The sequence below is a fragment of the Natator depressus genome, chromosome 5 (assembly GCF_965152275.1).
Source record: "Natator depressus isolate rNatDep1 chromosome 5, rNatDep2.hap1, whole genome shotgun sequence".
Taxonomy (NCBI): Eukaryota; Metazoa; Chordata; order Testudines; family Cheloniidae; genus Natator; species Natator depressus.
The window spans coordinates 75,153,019-75,167,204 of NC_134238.1; the positions used below are offsets into that span (position 1 = coordinate 75,153,019).

Genomic DNA, 14,186 nt, shown 5'->3' on the forward strand with positions numbered 1-14,186 from the left:
TATTCTTGGAAAGAGTAATTGAGAAACTCTTAATTAGCATTGCTGTCCAAAGAAGTACAGGTCACATATGCTATTCAAATGCATACATTGATTCTTTAGCCTTACGTTTTGACAACTATTTCAGCTTAGTGAAAATTCTGGAATTGGGGAGACGGAAGATTGAAAACCTTATCTAGGTTTGCGTCTTAAATGTTGCAATACACAGCTAGTACAGAGTTTTGCTTTTGGTCTGGTAATACATGGAGAACTACTTAAAAAATCATTGCATTAGTAAGTTCCCTGAGGGAGGATAAAAATGTTAGTATTATTAGGCCAAATGTCATGCAAATCAGGTTAATCCTCTATATTTCCTAGAAATTAATGACTCAGTATTATTTTGTCATATATGATAAGACTTGAATATTCCACACAGGATCTGGAGTGAGAATTTTTTGTTTTTTACACTGAATGACGACTCTGGTATTTTAGTTGGGCTTTTAAAACAGCTGTTTTTTTATGGCAAACATCCTTTAAGCCTGTCTTTCTAGGCTACATCAGTTCTCATAGCCAGGGGGCTATTACACTGCTGCTGTTAGATTTCTACTTCGTTTGATGCTTATTTTTTTAAAAAAAAACTCTCCTTTTTTGTGGTTGCAGCTAGAATCATCTTGTTCATTATGATGTAAACTTTTGCAATATTCCTTAATGCTTCATGACTTTTTGTTTTTATTGTTAAAAGGCTTCCCTGGCAGACTCTATTGCAAAGGGTAGACAGAGAAATTTGCCTGTGTCATATGGGGTATTAAAGGAGCAGATCAGATGACTCCTTGTATTGTATGACTTGCCAATATCAAACCTTTTCCTTTAAGATGTTGAATAGGCTTTTTTCCAGCTTCTCTTCAATGAACATCCATTTATGTCGGAATGGTAATGCTAAGTTTTCATGGCCTTATTAGGTCTCTGGGATCCAGGCATATTTTTTAAATTTCTATTTTTAAGGTTATGAATAAGCTGCTAACTCAAGGTGCAGGACTATATCCAAATATTTGAGACCATCTCTGTGTGTGACACAGCAAATGGTATATTTCTGAATCCACGTATTTATCAGGGGTAACTGCGGAGTATATGTGTATATGATGTGCTCCATAGAACTGTGCTAGTTCCCTGAAGATGTCTGGATGTTGTGCAATTAATTCTTCTCTTGTGGTAGCGGCATCATTATATACTGTTCTTGTTATTTTAATAAAGATAAACTCAGTGTAAGTTTCCCTACCTGATAGTGCTGTTTTAGAAATCTTAGTAAAGAAAAATATAGACTGATCTTTCGCGTGGCTGTTCCTGCTGTGAGGGTGACTTCTTCAGATTGTATCCTACATCCACCATATGCCACTAGTCTTATGCAGGGTGAGTCTAAAATCTTTCTGAAGACATGCTGGTAAAACATCAAATTAGAATTTTATAAAAACATTCTTCAAATAGATCATGAGATGTAAATTTCTGCTAGTTTAGCTACATCACTTATGTAGTGCCTTGATACGGTCCCTGGAAAGACCACAAATTGACAATCTATTTCAGCCAGAAACTTCTCTCTGCAATGGGTTTGTTTTTCTGCATTTTGTGAATGACTTAGTATGACTTTCCACATGTGTGACAAATGAGCCCAAATACTGGACAGGTTAGTATTGGATGCGTTTTAAATGACAAATATCGTTTTTAGCATCGGTTATGTGTGTGGTATCATTGTACAGGATCACAAGCCATGTTTGTTTTACTACCTTCTTGGTGCTTTTCCCAGACATGATCTCTCTTTGAAGTTTTTTGGTTCTGAAGCCCAGTAAATGTCTCTAACCCAAATCAGGTTTCCTTAGTTGCCTTTCTTTTAACTTCTTGCCAGTCCTGTTGAATTCAGTTTGTCCATTACCATATCATAATTAATACCAAATTCACAGTTTCCTACTTGTGCCTCAAATCTGTTACATATTTGTAATCCTTTGTGCTCTGAAGTGAGGATCAGACAAGAGTTGGTGCCATTCGAAAGTAGTAGTATTCTTTTTAGGATTACATTAATTCCAAAACATTAAAATTCCATCGAGAGAAGGCTCCTCACCGTCTGCTTGCTCTGTTTATCCACTAAACAATCCAAGTGCTTCCTCCACCTTAATTTTCAACAGTGCTGAGTGTGCAGCAGCTTCTGTCGAGGTCCGTAAGAGATATTGGGTACTTAGTATTTTTGAAAATCAGACCACTTATTTAGGTGCCTAAATATGGATTTAGGTGCCTCCTTTACACACCCATTTTTGAAAATCTTCAAATCTAATCTTCTATTAATCTGCTCCAGTAACCTTAAGAAAGATTAGAAAGTGTTGCTCCAAGTATTCTCTACTGTGATAGCAGTTAGAGACCACAGGGACGGAAATTTGGAATGATCTCTGCTTATTCCCCTCCCATTGCTGTGAGCTTTAGCTTGTAGTCTTAGTTTGTTTTGCTCAAATTTTGTTACCATTTTTTACCTTCCCATGTGTACTTATTGTTTCCCTGCATCTCCACATCCTCTGCTATTCTGTCTGCTTTCTTTCTTGTTATAATGTGAAAGCTTGCCCTTGTCATTGTACCATGCTGAGTATATTCCACTTATAGCATGATGATGTGTTTGCTAGCGAGTGTTTTGCAGACATATGTCACCGCTGGATGTTGATCCCAAAATGTGGACTCAATTTCTCTGGAAATGCAAGGAAGCATGGTAACCCTATTTGCATAGCAAGGCATGCAAAATTTCATGCGAATCACAATGTAAAAATGTGTTTAATGATCAAAGTGGGAATAAGAATAATAGGTTTACATTTTTACTATAAATTTCTTCTTAAATAAAGTACTAATTTACCCCTGTAATTATAAATAACACAGTGACTAAGTCTCCACAAAAATGCAAGAATAATAATGACTTCTAAATACCTCTCTGCTCCAGACTCTCCACCTTGCATCTTCAGTTATCTTTCTCTCAGTTCTTCCTGGAAGTCTAGCCACCTACTGCAATTCAACATGCTCAAAACTATCTACACTAACAGCACTGTAGCAGTGCAGCTGTACCATATTTGTAATCCTGTTACGTATTCATAATCCTATGTATTCCTGTTGGCATAAAAAACACTAAGAGCATCAGACTAGCGCTTATGCCAGCGTAATTTATGTTGCTCAGGGGGCAGCAGGAGAGGAGGGTAATTCACACTCTGAGGTCTGGTCTACACTGGGGGGTGATCGATCTAAGTTACGCAACTTCAGCTACGTGAATAACATAGCTGAAGTCGATGTACTTGGATCTACTCACCACGGAATCTTCACTGTGGTAAGTCAACTGAGGACACTCTCCCATCAACTCTACCTGTGCCTCTCACTCTGGTGAGTACTGGATGTTGACAGGAGAGCACTCGGTGGTTGATTTATCACATCTAGACTAGACTTGATAAATCGACCCCCATTGGATCTATCACTGCCCATCAATCCTGCGGGTAATGTAGACAATCCCTAAGTGACATAAATTATGCCAGCATAAGCTGTAGTATAGAGAAGGACTATTATCTGTTAGCCGCCCTTTTCCTTCCCCGACTTCCAAGTCTTCCCTGTACCATTCCTTAATCCTCATGGTCAATAGCTATAGAATCCTTCTGGTGATGTAGGTTACTGCAAATGACTTCTATGGCTTCCCCCAGTGTTACATTGTGGTCATCAAACCTATCCAATATACTTACCTAACAATCTTTGTCTTCACCCACCACTCCAAGCATGTCACTCATTCACCTCTGGTTTCTTTTTATACTTTTCACCTCTACCTTTTGAGGCTTTTTACAGTACCACCTAACCTACATCACATCTAGCATCCTTCACTCCCCCACTTGTGACCCACAGTTTATCAGTGCAATATCTTTTGTTGCTTCCTTTGTCTCTTTCTCTCCCAAGGCTACATGTCTTTCCCCACATGGATCCTATGCCTTCCTTATCCTCCCTGCTACAGTTTAATGTGCAGCCTCCATTCTCCTCCCAGCTCACTTCCTTTGCTCAGCCTTTAATCATTGACTTCTTCTTTGTCCTTCATTCCAAACTCCATTCAAAACTTTGACTTATTTAACTAATTTATAGTAAAACAAAATCCAGACATGCGCTAACAAGTACCACTCAAAACATTAAGCACAGTTGTCATTGTTGGAACCATCTATTTCCCCTGCCCCCCCTCCCCCCCCCCTTTTTTTTGCTTATTGTCATTCTTTGCTCTGTCAAATTTTGACTCAAAGATCCTTGGGGCAGGGGCCTGTCACTTTAATTGTCTGTAAAACTCCATGAAAATCTTTTGCACCTTCTAAATAACAAAAACAATGTTTGAATGTGTTCTGGCATGAGGGCAATGCCCCAGATATTTTTATCCAGTTGAGTCAGAAAACAGCAGAAATGATTCCATAGATTCCAAGGCTAGAAGGGACCATTGTCATCATCTAGGCTCATCTCCTGGATAACACAGGGTATAGAACTTCCCCAAAATAATTCCTAGAGCAGATATTTTAGAAAAACATCCAATCTTGATCTAAAAATTGTCAGTGATGGAGGATATGGCATGATCCATGGTAAATTGTTCCAATGGTTAATTACTCACTGTTAAAAAAACAAAACAAAAAAACACCACTATGCCTTATTTCCAGTCTGAATTTGTCTAGCTTCAACTTCCAGCCATTGGATTGTGATAAACTTTTCTCTGCTAGATTGAAGAGCCCATTATCAAATATTTGTTCCTGGTGTATGTACTCATGGACTGTAATCAAGTCAACCCTGAAATTTCTCTTTGTTAAACTAAATAGATGGAGCTCCTTGAGTCTATCACTATAAAGCAGATTTTCTAATGCTTCAGTCATTCTTGCATCTTTTCTGTGAACTGTCTCCAGTTTATTGAGTTGAGGACACCAGAATTGGATTCAGTATTCCAGTAGTGGTCTAAATACAGAAGTAAAATAACCTCTCTACGTCTTTTCAGGATTCCCCTGTTTATGTATCCAAGAATTGCATTAGCCCTTTTGGCCACAGAATCCCACTGAGAGTATATGTTCAACTGCTTATCCACAACTCCCAAATCTTTTCCAGGGTAACTTCTTCCCAGGGTAGAGTCCACCATCCTGTATGTATGATTTATATTCTTATGTTCTTTGTTCCTAGATTTATATTTAGCCATTTTAAGATGCATATCATTTGATTTCGTCCAGTTTACCAAGCAATCCCGATCTGTTCTCTTTATTATTTACCACTCCCCCAATTTTTGTGTCATCTGCAAACTTTGTCAGTGATGATTTTATGTTTTCTTCCAGATAATTAATAAAAATGTTAGAGAGTAGGGCCAAAACCTGATCTCTTTGGGACCCCACTAGAAACACATTTGTTCACTGATAGTGCCCCATTTACAATGATATTGTGAGACGTATCAGCCAGCTTTTAATCCACTTAATATGTACCAGCTAAATTTTATATCTTCCAAGTTTTTTAATGAAAAATGCTTTGCAGGCATCTAAGTATATTACATCAACCAAACTTTTAATCTCATCAAAAGAAGTTGTCAAGTTAGTTTGACAGAATGTATTTTCCGTAAAAGCCATGTTAATTGGCATTAATCAGATTGCCCTCCTGCAATTCTATATTGATCAAATCTCGTATCAACTGCTCCATTATCTTGACCACAATCAATGTCAGACTGATAGGCCTATAATTACCCAGGTCATCCCATTTACCATTTTTTAAATATTGGCACATCATTAGTTTTATTCCAGTCTTCTTGAACTTCCCTAGTGCTCCAGGAGTTATTGAAAATAAACATTAATGGCTCAGCAAACTCCTCAGCCCCCTCTTTTGAAACACTGCTGATTTAAAAACATCTAAATTTAGTAGCTGCTGTTTAACATCCTCTTGATATACAAGTTGAATGGAAAAAGCGTTATCATATGACTACATTACCTGTTTTTTCCCAAACATAGAACAGAAATATTTATTGAACATTCTGCCTTTTCTGCATTATTATTGATAATTCTATCATTTCCACCTAGTAATGGGCCAGTACCATTGTTAGGATTCTTTTTGTTCCTAATATACTTTAAAAAACTCCTTCTTACTGTCCTTAAATCAACTGGCCATAGGTTTCTTCTTGTGTTTCCCTTACCAAATTTCTACAATTCCTAGTTTCTGATTTATATTATTTACGATCAACTTCCCTTTTTTTCCATTTGTTATATATTACTTTTTTATAGCTGCCTTCACTTCCCCTCTAAACAAGGTCATTTTTTTTAACCAATATGGCCTTTTTCCCAAAAAGTCTCAAAACTACAATCAAGGATCTAGTAATTTTTGGCTCATAATTGTTTTCAGCTTTGTGAAACTGGCCCTTTTAAAGCACCATGTGTGTTTCTCTCACTGGTCTGGATTTTATTCTGTTTGCACATTACCAAGGTGTTGAAGTCATGATCACTTGTACCTAAGTTACCATTAATCTTTATTTCTGTTATCAGTTCTTCCTTATCTGTCAAGATGGGCACTAATATAGAATTCCCACATGTTGGACGCAACACTTCATGAGTTAGGGAATTGTCATCTATAATGTTTTGAAATTCCAAGGAAGTTTTAGTACTCCAGCATATGTCATTCAAACTGGAGGCCCACATTATCACGCAGATTTATTTTTCCTACACATTATACAGTAAAAGCTTTTTTATCCAGCATGTTGGGGGAATGGGGAGTACCCGTAAGTGAAAAATTCCGGTTAACTAAGAGGGAGGGAGTGTGAGTGCGGGGCAGGGGTTTGGGACACAAGAGGGTATGCGGGTCACGGGCTCTGGAAGGGAGTTTGGGTATCGGAGGGGATTCGGGGCAGAGGGTTGGGGGGTGGGAGAGGTTTTGTGATGCCAGATCTGGGGGGTGCTCACCTCGGGTGGTTCCTTGCAAGCAGCAACGTGTCCCGGCCGCTCCTAGCCGGAGGAGTAGCAGATGGCTCCACGCGCTGCCCTGCCCCATGCACTAGCTCCGCAGCTCCCGTTGGCTGGGAACCGCAGCCAATGGGAGCTGCAGGGGTGGTGCCTGCAGGTGGAGGCAGCGCACAGAGCCGCCTGGTACGTCTCCGCCTGGGAGCAGCAGTGACAGGTTGCCACTTGGGAGCCGCCCAAAGTGAGCGCCCCCTCCCCCCAGATCTGGCTTCCCAAAACCCCTCCCGGACCCCTGCTCCAAGCTCCCTTCTGCGTCCAAAATTCCCTCCCAGAGCCTGCTCCCCACACCCACTCCCACACTCCGAACCCCTTGTGGCCATTTCTCCACCTAGGAGCATCAGGGACATGTCGCAGCTTCTGGGGAGCCACGCAGAGCCAGGTAGGGAATCTGATGGCCCTGCGCCAACCAGACTATAAACTGGACTTTCTATGAAGATCAGAAATGCTGGTTAAAAGAGCTTTCCAGTTGGTACAGGACTGGATAACACAGCTTTTACTGTAGATAGGTAGGAAGTTTCATCCTGTTCCCAAGTGCAATTTGATGGTTTCTGGAAGACACCAACTAGTACCTCATCTTGTGCTTTATCTGTTAGGAGATAGGTCTGTTGGCATTCAAGATCATTTTCTTTTGAGTTATCACTGACTTGGAAACAGGTAATATAATTTTTGGTGTAGTGTGCCACTCCCTCTCCCCTTCTGCACACTCCATACTTCCTGAATAGGTTAGAACTGTTAATTTTAGCATTTCAATTATGGAAATCCTCCCACCAGGATTCAGAAATACCAACTAGGTCAAATTTATGCTCATAAACGAGGAATACCGGTTCTTTTTGTTTGTTACCCAGGCTGTTAGCATTGGTATATAGGCAATTCAAGAATTTTTTTTCTTTATATCCTTTCATTCATTGATTAATTTTGTTCTCAACATCTTGATTTTGTGCTGAACGCTCATATCTTTCCTTTCCCCCGCTTCCCTTTTGTTATTAGTTTAATTTCCTCATGACTACTCTAGCCAACCTGTCCCCAAAAAGTTTGGTCCTTCTTCTACTGAGGTGGAGGCCATTCAAACTACACCCACCCCTTCCCATAGAAGGTGGACCAATGTTCCACAAAACAAAAATCTCCACCGTATGCCACTTACCTAATAAGTGATTCCCTTTCAGAATCTTCAGTCTTCTGTTTCTCATGGGACAGGAAGGATCTCAAGGAAGATCGCTTGGACATTCATCTTCAGCAGACTTCTGAGTTCCCTGAACTCATCTACTGTCTGTGAGATATCTCATGACATAGTGTCATTAGTGTTGATGTGAGCCATTACCAATGGATCCTTTCCCATCCACTTCAGAAGCTTGTCCAATCTTAGAGTAATGTCTCATGTCTTGACTTCAGAAAGGTAGCACACTGTCCTGTTTTCTGTCTGTCCCTTGCAGAATGGTCTTTCAATTCTTCTGAGTATTGAATCCCTATAAGGATCATCTATCTTCCTTGGACAGTTGAAGAACTCTTTTTGGACAAGCTTGATTTTCTTACAGGTTGTGCTGAACTGCCATCCACAGGTGTGTCCAATACATCGCTGTTCCTTTGGGCCAGCTGAACCTTGAGAGGTATCCTCCAGTTTCCATGTTGAGGACCTGATATCAATTAGAAACTGCTAGCTGTGTAGAATTCCTCCTGGTCCTCTTTTCTCTGGTGGCCAGAGTCTATCCATCCTTGTCTTTCTCCAGCCATGTATAATGTCACTGTGACCTCTTGGCACTGGTGGTTACAAACTGCCAGTCCACCTCTCTGACTTCATGGTGGTCAGCTCATTCCTTCCTTTATCCTGGAATACAGATGTTTCCTGAATCTGGCTGTCTATTAGCTCCTCAACTTCTCTGATTCTCTGTACTGTGTCCACTTGCTCATCCAGTCCAAGAAACTTCTCTATTACAGCCACCAATTTGCACTTCAGCTTGCGTGTTCTCTTTCTGTCATAGTTCTGGTAACTACAGTGACTCCCAGTACTGAAATTAAATCTAAGGAGCGAGAAAAAAACTTTAAAGACCCACTTTTGCCATATTGAAGCACTTTTAAACTACTGTTTGATCTTTTTTGTGAACATTTACCATATTCCAGTTTGACCTTTTAGTTTGTCTTTGTTACAGTTTTCTTCACAGGCTAAGACACTAGAAAGGTCGAATGCTTGAAACGTATTCTCTACAGGAATTCTAACTTTTTCAAATCTCTCTGTCTTTGAACATTCCCCCATAGTTCAGATGGTTGCTGTTTTATCTATTGAGCAGGCCATTTTGTGATTGAGAGTCAGATTTAAAAAATACCATAAAATTGCAGTCTCCAAACTGTATGTGAAAGTAGTTAAATTTAGTACAACACAGAGCAGTCACTCAACAGTAATGACATTTGCTTTAGGTAAGGTCATGCTGTACTGTAGGAGCCAGTTGGTGCAACCCTTATTCTTGTTGACGAACAATTGCTTACATGAGTAGTCCCATTACTCCTGTAATCAAGGGCTGAGCAATGTGAGTTAGGGGTGCACAATCTGGCCCTGTTTGTTGATGGATTTCAGAAGTAGTGCTAAAATTGACTAGTTGGGTGTTTTAAAGAGGAACTTTTGTAACAACGATTTTCTCCAAGCATCATAATACATTTATTTACCTGCTATGCTTTAATTCATATGTATTTTTGATATATTTACTAATTACTGTACCATAGTTATTTTTTTTTAAACAAACACTTGCTCTTCCTGGGCTTGTTTATATAAGAATTTTAGTTTTGCTTTTAATTCACATTGAATGCCAATTCTAAATGGGAATTTTAAATTGTTGTGTACCTGCTTAAAAATAATACTACCTAGCTCTTCAATGGTGCTCTTCATCAGTGGATATAAAGTGCTTTGCAAAGGTGATTAGTATCACGTCCGCATTTTACAGAGGGGGAAACTGAGGCACATGACCAGTGACTTGTTTGTTCTTGTTGCAACTCACTGCAGGCTGAATCCTGGCGTCAGTCATGTCTGTCAGCAGACATCTGTGAGTGTCTACACTAGAATTTTATTACAGTGTTAGCTTACTCTAAATAATCGGTGATCAGTTAACTCAAGTTACTGGATGAGCAAGGCTTCTAGTGTAGACATATCTTCTCAGACCAGCTTCTTTTCCTATTTATCACATTGTGAAGTTACAAAATGCTCAGTTTAAGAAAGCATACAGATTTCTGTTCCAGTAGACTATATTGTAATCAGAGGTTTGGCTTCATTGCAGGACACAATTATGAGGGAGAAATATACCATGGATATCAGACTTGATTTAATCCTTGGATCTAACTACAGGAATCAGGGCTGTGGAGCTCTGATGATAGAAAGCCCTACCAGAACAGAAGTGTAGTATCACCAGAGGCATGTAGCTCCATGTGCCCAGTGAAGTGGGAGCTGAGTATTGGCAACCCAGAAAGTAGGGGGGTTGACCAAGACACCCAGGAGATGTGGCAGATCTCCAGGACAGCTTCAACAAGACCACTCTTATGGAGTTCTGCACAGCTCTTCCCAGCTCCTTACAAAAATTACAAGGGAGTGCAGGCAACAGAGGAGCTGTCATGTGTCCTTCCCTAGGACTGGATTTCTCTAGCTGGATTGGTATAGCTGCCCCGTGGGAGCCGAGAGGTACCTTTCCCCCACTCACAGGTGTGAATCAGGTGCAGTGTCTATACACAGCATAGTAAACTAGACGTACTTTAAAAACATTTTTTTTCTTTTTTTACTCCAGCAGGAAAACCTGCTTTTGCAATGGAAATTGGTTTCTAGTTGCAAACTTGCATTTTCTATTGTGCTAATAGTCTCAGGATACTTCTGTGATGCAACTATTTTCTACATGCTGTTTTCCTACTTGGATTTTCATTTTGGGGGCAAATAGGCAGAACAAAATGACAGTGAACAGAATCATGATTTATTATGGGAAGGAATCAAGGCAGATAAGCTGTGATATTCTTCCAGAGCCATTCTGAGTGCCTTTTCTTTCCACTTCCTCATTTATAAAAAGGAAAATTTCCAGTGTATACTACACACTTGCCAAGGGACAAACGATAAACTGTTTAAAGTCATTTAAAATTGAGTCATACTTAGGCCTGAGCTTTACTATGAATCCTGGGGAAAATCTTGCACTGGCAGAGGGGGAAAGACTGAATCGACTAAAAGGGTTTTTCCATCACTAATTGCTATTGCTCTCTGATCCATGTACACAGTACTTAAACTGGTGCCGTGTACTCCTACCAAGGGTGTAGTATGACCTTTAATATTTTGGTCTCAAATTGATGCTTACCAATTTGTCTCTGTCATTATACTGTGATGAGGGACAGATTTGTTTGCAACAATTTGCTCTTTGGCAGGAATCTGCTTTTCATTGTGTGTGTACAGAGCCAAGCACAATGAAGTCCTGATCCCTGATTGGGACTTCTAGCCACTATTACAATGCAAATAAATCATCATAACTGGCATCGATTTTTGGTTTGGAAAATGTACTAATTATTGTTAACCTGCTACTTCTTGCATTAGCACTTCAGCATTTGGCCATTCTCCAGAAACAACTTACACTTTCAACGAACTAAAAATCTTCAGCAATTATGTGTTTGCAGTAAGTAATAAGAGTGATTTACTGGTTTATTTGAGGTCAAATATATATGTTTTACTTGATTTATTTGTATGGAAATATGTGCTAAAACCTGGTCAGCATGTCAATTTACGCTTTGGTGTTTTCCTTCCTCTTTTTTGGGAATTTTATATTTGAAATTCCAAAAATATTCATATCAAGCTCAAGAAAGATTTGGTTGTTGATTAAGCTAATCTCTGTCAACGAAATCTTTGGTTAATCATATTGCATAACAAGAGGCACTGCTCTGACCTCTTCACCTGAGCAGCCTTCCCTGTTTGTCCAGCCTACACTGGCCATGCTGGTTATTGCATTCCCCCAATTACCCAAAGCTCTTTGAGGGGAAGGGTCATAGGAAGCAAGCGAGACTGGGACTAAGTGGGATGGGCAGGATTCTGTGTTCACAAGAGACGTACAGCTCCCCCCTGGCATTTTGACACATCTGCTGAATCTGTTATTAAACATTGTTCAAAGCCAAGCATAATACCAGTTGGGTCTTTACCAGTCGGGTCAGTATGCTTTTACCACTCCAAGCAACCCTGGCCACGCTGCTTACTGGAACAGCTCCTGTGATAGTTAGGAGATTGCCACTAGATGTGTATTTTCTTCCCCTTGCCTTCAGTTGCCTAATGGCCGAGTTCTCTCCCTGGCTGACAGCTTAGCTATCTTCTCTGTTCTGTGTTGTATCATTCAGTTCTATAGCTGTTATTTGTTGGCACAGAAAACTTTGCCTCTTGGCTCTTCCTGGGCCCAGTTCTCCAAGCTGCTCTATACAGGAAGACCCTTACACTCATGTGAAGCTACACTGAGCCTGTGTGGATCAGCTTGCACTATCAGGGCCCTAGTGCTCCATTCATCCTCATAGAGTCACAGTTCTGTCACAGACTCCCTATGTGACTTAAAGAGATTAAATGACTCCTTAATCTCAGTTCCAGTGTGTAAATTGGAGTTAGGAATGTATTTTTTTTCTCCCTGTAGCATCTTTGGAGAAAGAAGTGGCTCTTACTACGTGTTTGTACAATGACTAGCACAAAGGGAATCCAACTACATTTTGAGGCCACTGGGCATTACCTAAATACAAATAGGGGAGAGAAATAATATACTCTCCCCTTGGTGGTGATGAAGCTGGTGAGGTGCCGCACCTTTCATAGTATCTCATCTCCATCTTCATCTGAACCAAATTCTTCTCATGTAAATATATACCTCTGAGGGTAGAATTTGGTCCTTATTTGTTTATCACAAAAAACAAAATGCCAAATCTGAGACTTCAGCACAGAGAAGAATTTGTCTCTTAATTAACAAGTTATTTTCCTATAGTATTCAAATATTGTGAAATAGAAGTACTTTCATAGGCCACGTTTACCCTAAGGGCACTACAGTGGCGTAGCTACGATGACATAGCTATGATGCTATAACCCTTTAGTGTAGATGCAGACTACAGCAATGGAAGAGGTTTTTCTGTTGCTGTAGGAACTCCATTTCCATGAGTGATGGTGTCTAGTTCAACGGAAGCATTCTTCTGTCAACCTAGCTGTATCTACACTGGGGGCTAGGTCATCATAGCTGTAGATTTTTCACACCCCTGAGTGCCATGTAGCTATTTCAATCCTGTTTTAATTGTAGACCACGCCATAGAAATTCCAAATGATTCTTAAGAGAAAAGGGGCTAAATTCTTCAGGTAAATTTACTCACAAAGAATAATTAGACTAGCTGTAATAAATATTACTGTATTATCTTGAATTTCAACCTTTTCTGAAGAATTACAACAGAATTAATGTATTGTCACTTCGAAACATATTGTTCACAAAAGTACCTGAATTACAGTCCTTTGTTCTACTAGCGTCCAGATAGACTTTGGATAAGTGTTTTTAAAACACATGTAAATAACTGTATCTCCTTTAAAGAGGCTACTTGAACCACTCTTTTTTTTTTTTTTTTTTTTTGAATAATCCTATGGTTAAGTCAAGGACATCAATGTGCTACCTTACAAGTAGAAAAAAAACCTTGTTATATGAAAACATGCTAAAAATGGAAAATAAGTTTAGCAATAGCATTTCTACGATTGGATGTTGTCTGGGTACAACCTGCAATGGAAATAAGGGGAGAGGAAAGCTGTTTTCATCTTTTTTTTCAAATTTGTATTTCCCTCCTACACTTTTATTGCTGTATTTACCTTAAGGGTTAATGAACTAAGTACTGAATAGGTGCATTTTTCAGGATGGGCTTTTAATCATAGTGTACAAAGTTTTGTATACCTAGCAGAAGGAACATTACATAATATATAAACAAAACGTATAAAGTATGATCATAAATTGGAAAATAGAAGACTAGATTAGAAAAACCTAGATACTAGGGAAGTGAGTGTAAGCGCATTAGAAGTATGGTAGATAGAGAATCCTCTTAATATAAAATGCATGAAATAGAGTGAATTATCCCCTTCAGGAATAAACAGTTACAATATCTTTATCTTATAAATGACCCTATTCTGATTTGGTTTAGGGGGAGTAAGATCTCACAAGCAAATAGTCACAAAAGGAGAATGTGTGGTCAAGATAAGTTGGT

The 14,186-nt window shown here is 39.4% G+C and overlaps 1 protein-coding gene across 1 annotated transcript in view; it reads left to right on the top strand.

The window, feature by feature from the left end:
• The window catches only part of PRR16 (proline rich 16), a 227,149-nt gene that overhangs the window by 129,181 nt on the left and 83,782 nt on the right, over positions 1-14,186 (top strand). The window lies entirely within an intron of this gene.